This window comes from Henckelia pumila, chromosome 4 (genome assembly GCF_033568475.1).
Source record: "Henckelia pumila isolate YLH828 chromosome 4, ASM3356847v2, whole genome shotgun sequence".
NCBI lineage: Eukaryota > Viridiplantae > Streptophyta > Magnoliopsida > Lamiales > Gesneriaceae > Henckelia > Henckelia pumila.
In genome coordinates, this window is record NC_133123.1 from 79,779,373 (window position 1) to 79,788,769 (window position 9,397).

The window sequence follows — 9,397 nt, forward strand, 5'->3', positions numbered from 1 at the left end:
CCATCAAAACAAAGACAATGAGATAAAAGTGGAGGAAAAAGGAACTAATCAAGATGATTCATTGAAAGGTAATTTTTCGCCTCTCTTTCTGTATAAACCTGTTCCCCATTCCCCCTTGCATTGAATAGGAATTGTGAAAGTATTAAAGAGTTGAATGAAAATTTTCGTAGATGCGGGGTTAATATTCCTATATTAGATGATATTAAACCAGCACCTCGTTGTGCAAAAAATTTAAAAGAATCATGTAATACGAAAATGAGACAGAGTTTGAAGGAGTGTCAAAGGGTAAAGGTAGGAGAAAATGTGTCAGCTGTTCTGCAAAGAAATATTCCTATCAAATGCAGTGATCCAGGTATGTTTTCTATTCAATGTATAGTTGGTGATACTAAACTTGAAAATGCTATGTTGGATTTGGGTGCTTCTATCAATGTCATGCCTTATTCTGTTTATAATTATTTGAAACTTGGACCCCTGAATAAAACTGCAATTGTGATTCAGATGGCTGATAGGTCCACTATTTATCCCAGGGGTGTAATTGAAGATGTTTTGTGAAAGTTGATAATTTGGTTTTTCCTGCTGATTTTTATGTGATTGACATGAAAAACAGTGATCTAAATAGTCCAATTTTGCTAGGAAGACCATTTCTAAAAACTTCAAGATCTATCATAGATGTTAATAATGGTACTCTTACTATGAATTTTGATGGCGAGATTGTTAAGTTTAATATTTATGATACCATGAAATATCCTAGTTGTGAAAGTACTATTAATACTCTTGATATCAATGATCACTTGTCACAAGAAAATACAAAATTTTTGGATGAAAATAATTTAGAGGAGATTGGTGCAAAACCTGCTGAAAATTCTAATACTATATTTTTTATCTCTAATTTGCAGGCATCTAAAATGGAGCGAAACCTTCCTCCAAATCAACATAAGCAAATACCCATGGAAAAAGGCGGAAGTTATCAAGAGATGGAGATTTTCCAGAAATTTAAGCAGAATAAGCATAGACTGAAATTTGGGATGAAAATATTCAAATGGGTGAAGCTGGACAAAGTTTATGAACCACCATGAGCAACAAGGCAACATGGAGTCGAGCCAATGACAATAAAAAGAGGCGCTTTTGGGAGGCAACCCAACGTTCTTTAAAATTTTTTATTTGTTATGTGTTTGGTTAGTTTTTTTTTCGGAAAAAAAAATTCAGAAAATGATTTTTTACAAGGCGTGGGCACGCCCTATGAAAAATCATTTTTTGTACAAAAAAAAATCAAAATTTCTTCTTAAAAGCTTTAAAATTTCAGAAAATGATTTTCTACAAGGCGTGGGCACGCCCTATTGAAATTCATTTTCTGTTTTGGAAAAAAAAGGGTTAAGAATTTGTTTTAGTTTTTTTTAATCTTAGTTACAATAATAATAACTAAAATAAAGAGGGTTTATCGTTTAATTTTTTTTTTCTTCATATTCTCTACAGGCCGCCCCCTCTTTCTCGTTTTCTCCTCTCTCTTATAGACCGAGTTTTCTTCCCCACGTAAGCGGCAACGTTTTCCCATCAATCAGCTTTTCAAATTCTCAGTGAGCGACGCCGTCCGCTCTCACCACCATCACAGGCCGCCGCTGCTCGCCCCTCATCACCGCCTGCCGCCTGCGATCTCCAGTCCGTGCACTTACCACTTTCTCCATCATATCACCTTCGTCGTCACGGAACAGCAGCGCCGCTGCTACCCATTTTCTTCAGCCACCTTCCTTCTCTTCTCATTTCAACCACAACACCGCCTGTCTCTTTTCTCCAGCGAAGCCCATCTTCTTCAGCCTATGTTACTACTATGTTACTGTCTTGTGGTGAATAGAAGATTTCAGAATTTGAGAAAAAAATACCATATTTGAGGAATTATAAATATGGTATTTAAGTTATGGAAGATTTTTGAAGAGAAGATTTTTAGATAAATAAAGATAGTTGGAGATTTTTTATTCAAAACAATATCTCCACATTATCTTTTAGTTAGGCTTTATATTTTTGTTTTTAATTTTACACTTTATCTTTATCTTTTTTTTTCTTAGTTCTCACGTTACTTTTTTATAGAGATCTATACAGATTTCTGCATCTGCACGCTTGAGACGGCCAGGTGGAGAATTTTCTTCTTCTTTTCCTCTTCATAATTTCTAGGTTTGATCGTTTGTATTTTTAGGAATTATGAAGCCAACTATGCTTGGCTAAGTTTTTATTTCTGATTCAAGAGATATTTTCTTGTATTCCGATTCATCACTGTGAGGTTATGCATTTATATTGATGTTCTTGATTTTTTCTAGTATTTGTTGATTTATGATTTATTTCATGAAAGTTGTAGGTCAATTAATCTGACAAATTAATTGGTTTTACGTCTTTTGAATGCTATCCATGAATTCAGTGATCCGTAATTTTCATGAATGATTGGTACTTGAATAGCGATAGATTATGTGTGTTGTGCTATCATAACATGTTTGATCTAAATAAATCAATGAAACTAGGTTTAACAATTGCAGCTATCTCGATTGTTAGATTTTAGGATTAACTGTTTTCACAAATCTAAAATCTATTTTTAATCAATATGGAACGCTATCGTGCCCAGTTGGTTATTGATAAGTTTTGACTGGATGCTGGGTTTGGTCAATTAAAATAAGAAAACACAAAAATCTTAGTGGCTATCCCTATGATTTTAAGGTTAATTGCTAGAAATTGCATGAATAAATTATTTGTTAGCTGATGACCAGTGATATGATTGGAATACGGAAATTCCTTGAATCAGAATTTGGTAAAGTGATAAATTTTCTCTTTTAATTATTTGTTCATCTCATTTATTTAATTCTTGCTTATTTTTATTTTTATTTCTACTACAAATCACAAATCCCCCCTTTTTATTTGTTATTCCTCGAAAGAAATAAATATCCGTTCCCTGTGGATTCGACCCTGCTCATCACTACACTCATTTTTGTTAAGGAGTAGATATTTTAAGTTTGTTGGCTGACGACAGGCCCATCACACCACAACTCGCCTATTAACTCTCACCTCCGCACAGTCATTAAACCATTGCAACCTATATGGTTGAGGATGTTTCAAAAGAGACAACCCCAATTTTTCCACAAGTTCGCAACTCTCTACATTGGTGCAACTACCCCCATCAATAATAAGACTTTATACTTTTCCATTCACAAAACAACGAGTATGAAAAAGATTTTCTCTTTGACTCTCCTCTTTCTCTCTAGGTTGTGCATGTAACACTCTCCTACTCACCAATAACCCACCAACAACAGCATCGAACCCATCCTCATCATCAGGATCTACCAATGTAGGCATATTCTCATAATTTTCCTCCTCACTCTCCGACTCCACATTACCACAAGCATTAATAATCATCAATTTCTTATTTGGGCATTGGCTATAAATATGGCCAATACCTTGACACCTAAAACATTTAATATCTCTAGATCGAGTATTAGCAGTTTCAGATGTACCTTTAACCACTTGCTTTGGTGTCTCCAATTTGGTGTCAGATTTTGGTTTGAACACCGGCTTGTTGTCCTCCCGTTTTGCAACGTTTGGACGCCAAGAAGGCGACGATCCTCCACCTAAAGGAAATCGGCCAGCTCCTGTTCTCTTGAACTGTTGCTCCACCTTCATGGTCGTCTGCACCATCTCATCCAAATCAAAACAGTGGCGAAGTTCCACTTGGTCTTGGATTTCTCTATTCAAACCGCACAAAAATCGGGTCATTGTAGCTTCATTATCCTCCTCAATGTTCGTCCGGATAATCGTGGTCTCCAACTCCTTGTAGTAATCCTCCACGCTCCTTGGACCCTGCTTCAATGTTTGTAAACTCTTGTACATATCACGATAATAATGGTTAGGCACAAACCGCTTCTTCATGACACGCTTCATCTCCTCCCATGTCTCAATAGGCGGCTCTCCACACCTCCTTCTAGTGGTCACTAATTGATCCCACCAGATTAATGCATAGTCTACAAACTCAACCACTGCCAATCTCACTTTCTTAAGATCAGAATAGTGATGGCAATCAAACACAAACTCTACACGCTTTTCCTATTCCAGATACGTCTCCGGGTCAGATTTCCCATGAAACGCTGGAATTTTCATCTTAATGCTACTAATATTCTCATCCTCCCTACTGCCCTCCGTATATTTTCCTCGCACCGCTTCTCGCTTATGTTTACCCCCATGTACTCTTCTCTCCTCCTCCCAATTCTCATCAAAACTTTCCTCATCGTCTTCAAAATCATTCCCCTTCCTATTTTTACTTTTCGTTCCACTACCACTACTCTCCTCCAACTTAGTCATCCACTCATGAAGAGGCTCTAACTCTGACCTCATTACCCTAGTCAACTGTCCCATCAACGCATCCATTTGAACCTTGGAAATTCTTTGGTTCACACTCTCACTAACATCTTTATTGGGATTCATGGTACCTGCAAGAAAATCGTTAGTAATAAACTTTCTCACACAAATTCTCACAATTCACTCCAAACGAATCACTCAATCACTCCTTTTTTTTCACTCAAATTTATGGAGAGACTTTGCTTTGTAGAATAAAATTCAAACCTTCAAGTTTAAAACTTTTAGACGCTTGAAAATTGACCCACAAAGATTGCACAAACACAACTAGGGAATTTTATGGACAACTTGACTATAACTCGCTTCAAGGATGAATAAAGACAAAGGAATTGGCCACAAGTTACTTTTCTTTACCTTTTTTTTTCTGATTTTCGGTCCCACTATTTTTTTTGACCGCTTTTTCTTTTATCCTTTTTTTTGAATTTATAACTTATAGAACAAGACACGAGACTTGGATAATAAGTTTGAAAGAAAAAACACAGAAATTTGATAAAGAATATGAAGAACCAAGGATGAAGAATGAAGAACACGAAGAACAGAGATAGATGAAGATAGATACTTACTTGATTCAAAACCTTGGCTTTGATACCAAATGATATGAATCTTGATGTGTAAGATTGTCAAACACGATTACAATTTGAATCGCACCCTCTAATCAATAAACAAAAGACCAAAGTTTTTCCCAATCTTTGAAACAAGTAAAATTGATATGATTTTGGATTTCCACCTTTAATCGACGGTACGATTAACAACAGAAATCACGACAATTTAAACCAAAGAAAACATTCAGATAACTTGTATCTGACAATCTTCAGTGAGAAACAATCGACAAACGCTTCCAAGTAATTAAACTGAAAAAGTTTGATTTGAAGAGCAAAGCAAAGCTTTGAATAAAATTCTTGAGAGAATTTTAATAAGTTGTGTATAAACTGAATCTGAATTATTATTAATGAAATAAACAAAATTATTTATAGTTTACAGTCAAAAAATAAGAGATAACGCAAAATATAGCCTAAAATATCAAAGATATCATCTAGAAAGTTTTCTAGTATAATTAAAACTCTCAAAAATAGGAAAATAACATCAAAATATCAAAAATCACGAACACACACACAACACGCCAAAGTGTGTGTAAATTCTCGGAAAATTGCGCTCGCTCGAGCGGATGTGCATGCTCGCTCGAGCGGATGTGCACGCTCGCTCAATTTAATATCACATCATATAATCAGTGTATCGACTCAAACTCAAAGATCCCCTACCTGAGATGGATCGACAACATCAAAATCAAATCAAAACAATAAACAAGTATGTGGTTTTGGTGGGACAACTCAAGAAGCGTCATTCTCGAGCTACAAATCCCTGGCTTCCGATGTCATCTTATAACTTCGTATATATTGTTTCTGAACACTTCAAATCTGAAATATAACAATCAGAACAATCATATCAAACTTCATTCAAGATGATCAATCCAAAATCTGAGCAAACTCATCAATATAACGTCAATACAATCACTTCAAACCTCCAACAAACTTCCTCGGTTCAAAGTCGGACTTCTTGAGTTGATCGAGCTTGAAACTAATCTGAAATGTAACGATTATGATCAAGAAGTATCAGTATACAATCACAAGATCCTCAGCTCACTTATAGGCTATCAAAACGACTTCAAAACCTAAACCGGCGGCGTAACGATTGAAAATCGGTAACCGACGAAATATCGAACATTTTCCGACTTCAAATACAATTCATATGCATATCACAACAACAATAACCACTCATATAACCATATAACAGCAGCTATAACCATCTAACACAAGATGAAAATCAGGATTAAGTACAAGCAACATGAATTCTTCAACCCGGTTTCGATATCGGAATGAATAAACGTCGAAGAACATATACATAACATCAATATCTGATATCTACCAACTTTCAAGCTTCAAAACATGTCAAAATAAATTAATACTTACATCAAATCGACGCATTTGTCGTTAGGATTCCAGAACTATTTTCGAAATCGAAATCGGACGATCGGATCAAAAGTTACGGCAGTTTGAAAATCGAAAGATTAAAAAAAATAAGAAGAACTCGGTTTCTCTGTTCAAATTTCTCCAAACTTTCTGAATGCATAAGCCTTTTACACGTACACATGTTGATACAACAACTAATAATCTGATAACTTCACTTAAAATGGCAATTTAGCCCCTCAAACTTCATAAATTGCAATTCAGTCCTCGGCCCTTTATTTAATTCAATTACAATCCTAAATAATTTAAGAATATTAGAATTTAAATCAAAACTCTAAATATTCCCAAATTAAATATACTCTGATTAAAATGAAATAATCTCAGATTAAATCAAATAATCTCGGGTCTTACATTTCTCCCCCACTAAGACATGATGTGGAGACCCGGGTTGCTAATCTTCTCTTGGAACAATTAATCAAGTACTCAAAAGAAATTAAGAACCAAGAGCTAAAATTTTTTTATTTTATTTTAAAACTTCAAGAGCCTCGCTCGATCGGGGAAAAACACCCGATCGAGCGAGCCATAAAGCCCAACTCTCGGATGGAAGCAATGTTGGCCTCGCTCGATCGGGTACTTTCTACCGATCAAGCGAGCACAAAATGCTCAAGGTTCTGTTTCCAAATCAAGGGCCTCGCTCGATCGGTGATAATCACCCGATCGAGCGGGCTCAGTTTCCAGCAATTCCAACAGAATTTCATTTGCTGTCAACACATGTTCTATCATACATTTCTCATCTAACATCAACTCATACATAGCCTATACAAAAACATAAGCTAACATGGATTCTAACATGATACAAGTTGATAGAAATAGATCATCTCAAAGCCTTAAAATCAACATGATAGGCTCAAGTCTAAGAAGAATCAAGGCAATACTAAGATTCACAACATGAGTTGCAACATGCTTCTTTTCATAAACAACTCAATAGATTACATCTATACTTCATAATCCAACACTATCTAGCATTAATTGTAAGGCTCGAAAATATTAAGTTCTTAATTACGGAATTTAAGATTTAAATTCCGAATAAAAGTGAAAAGATGAATTTAAGAATATGGAAATTAGAGATTTCAATTTCGGGTCAGAAATATTTAATTTGAGGATTTTCGGATTTTAAGATTTTAATATCCAGAATTCTTAAATTAAAAGATTAAAAATTGCAATTGATATTTATGGAATTTAAGATGTGAATTCCAAGATGATAAATATCAAAGATTGAATTTGAGGATAAAATCCGAGCAAGGACCCATTTGCAAATATTGAGCAATTCAAGGACTAAAATGCGATAAGGTCCGAAATGATTTAATTTTAATTCGAGAATATTTAATTTGAGAATATTTAGAGTTAAGACTTGAATTCTAATATTCTTAAATTATTTAGGATTGAAATTAAATTAAATCGCTTGTCCGGGGACTGAATTTCAATTAGGCCAAAGTTTAGGGACCAAAATGCAAATTCCTTGCAACTTGATATGTTTATACGTGTAAAGTAAGGAATTATCAGATTGTTTCAGTCAACATTCAGAAAGTGAACGAGAGAAAGAGAAGGAAAGGTTCAAAGTTCATTTTCTTCCTTTCAACTCCGATATCTTTTGATCCGCCCGGTAGAATTTTCGATTGAATATATATTTGTGATCACAGCTCCGAGTACTTCGTTTTGACATAAGTTTTATGAAGTTCTACCATGTTTGAATTTTAAGTTGTTGGTAGAATTACGATTTGATTGTATAAACATGTTCTAGCATATACAACGATAGCATATCTAAGACGGATCGAGAAAAGATTGTCGTTTGGACATGTTTTTGATTTTTGAAAGAATTGTTGAAATTCTGAAAATATGGGGCTGTATATTTCGAAATTATCTTGTGAAATTGGTGATGATATATTGTTGAGATGGTTGTATTGATGATGCTTATGCTTTGAGAATTACCGAAATCATACCGTTACGCCACCGGTTCAAGATTTTGAATTGATATGCATTCTAAAGATCTAGAGCTCATCTTCAAGTTTATTGTAGATGAATTGAATATGAGATTGAGTTTAGAATGTAGATATAATGATATTTGAATCAAAAGATTTATCGAACTCGAATAAGTTGCGACGTCGGTTTGAATTTTGATTTTATTAGCACGATTTGAACTATATAACTTTAAAGAAACATCGATTCAGATTGGATATTGATGTTTAGATATGTTATAATCTATTTCAGATTTGAGTTAAAGATTATCGAAGTCGAATTGACGAGTTTGAGTTCGAATGACTTGAAGTGTTTGAAGTTGAATCAAAAACACGAAATGAGCAGATTTTGTATGACTGATTTGGCTAGCTTTGAGATACTCAGCATTGGCAACAGATTCAAGATATTTGAATCATGATGAAAGGTATGAGTTGACATTATTCTTGCCAGTTAGAACAACTCGAGAATGTGGTGGTTTTCGAGTTATCCTAAAATCACATACTTAGTTGTTTAAGTGCTCTTATGTGATTTACTTGCTTTTGTTGCTATGAATATTGACTTATGTGTTCAATATGTTTATCAGTATTTATTTGATTAATGCATACAGATTATGTTGCATTCATCTTGAACCCTACCTTGAATAGCACAGAGGGCAGAATGGCCTAGAGTGCATATGACGTTTGGAGAACTGTAGTTGAGTGGCATGGAATGTAGATTTACTTCCAGAGTCAGATGACTCATGGCACGGAATATAGATTTATATCCAGAGCTAGATGACTCACTATAGTTGCACTAAAGTCAGGGGAATTGAGATATTTAACACCACCTCGATTGGGAGAGTCGGTGGTTAGTTAAAGATTTTATTCCCCGGGATCCCAAGAACTAAGCTTATTGGTATCAGATTTGATAGCCTATTCCTTGGCACATGCATTGCATTTATGCATTAACCTAGAGTTTTCTATGGTTTAGATTATGCAGTTATAAATGCTAGCATATTGTAATACGCTATTCTAGATATGACTGTGTGCTAT

The 9,397-nt window shown here is 34.8% G+C and overlaps 1 pseudogene; it reads right to left on the minus strand.

The window, feature by feature from the left end:
* LOC140861321 (uncharacterized) overlaps nt 1–4,455 on the minus strand; it is a 35,894-nt pseudogene extending 31,439 nt beyond the window's left edge.
* Between the last annotated feature and the right edge of the window lie 4,942 nt (nt 4,456–9,397).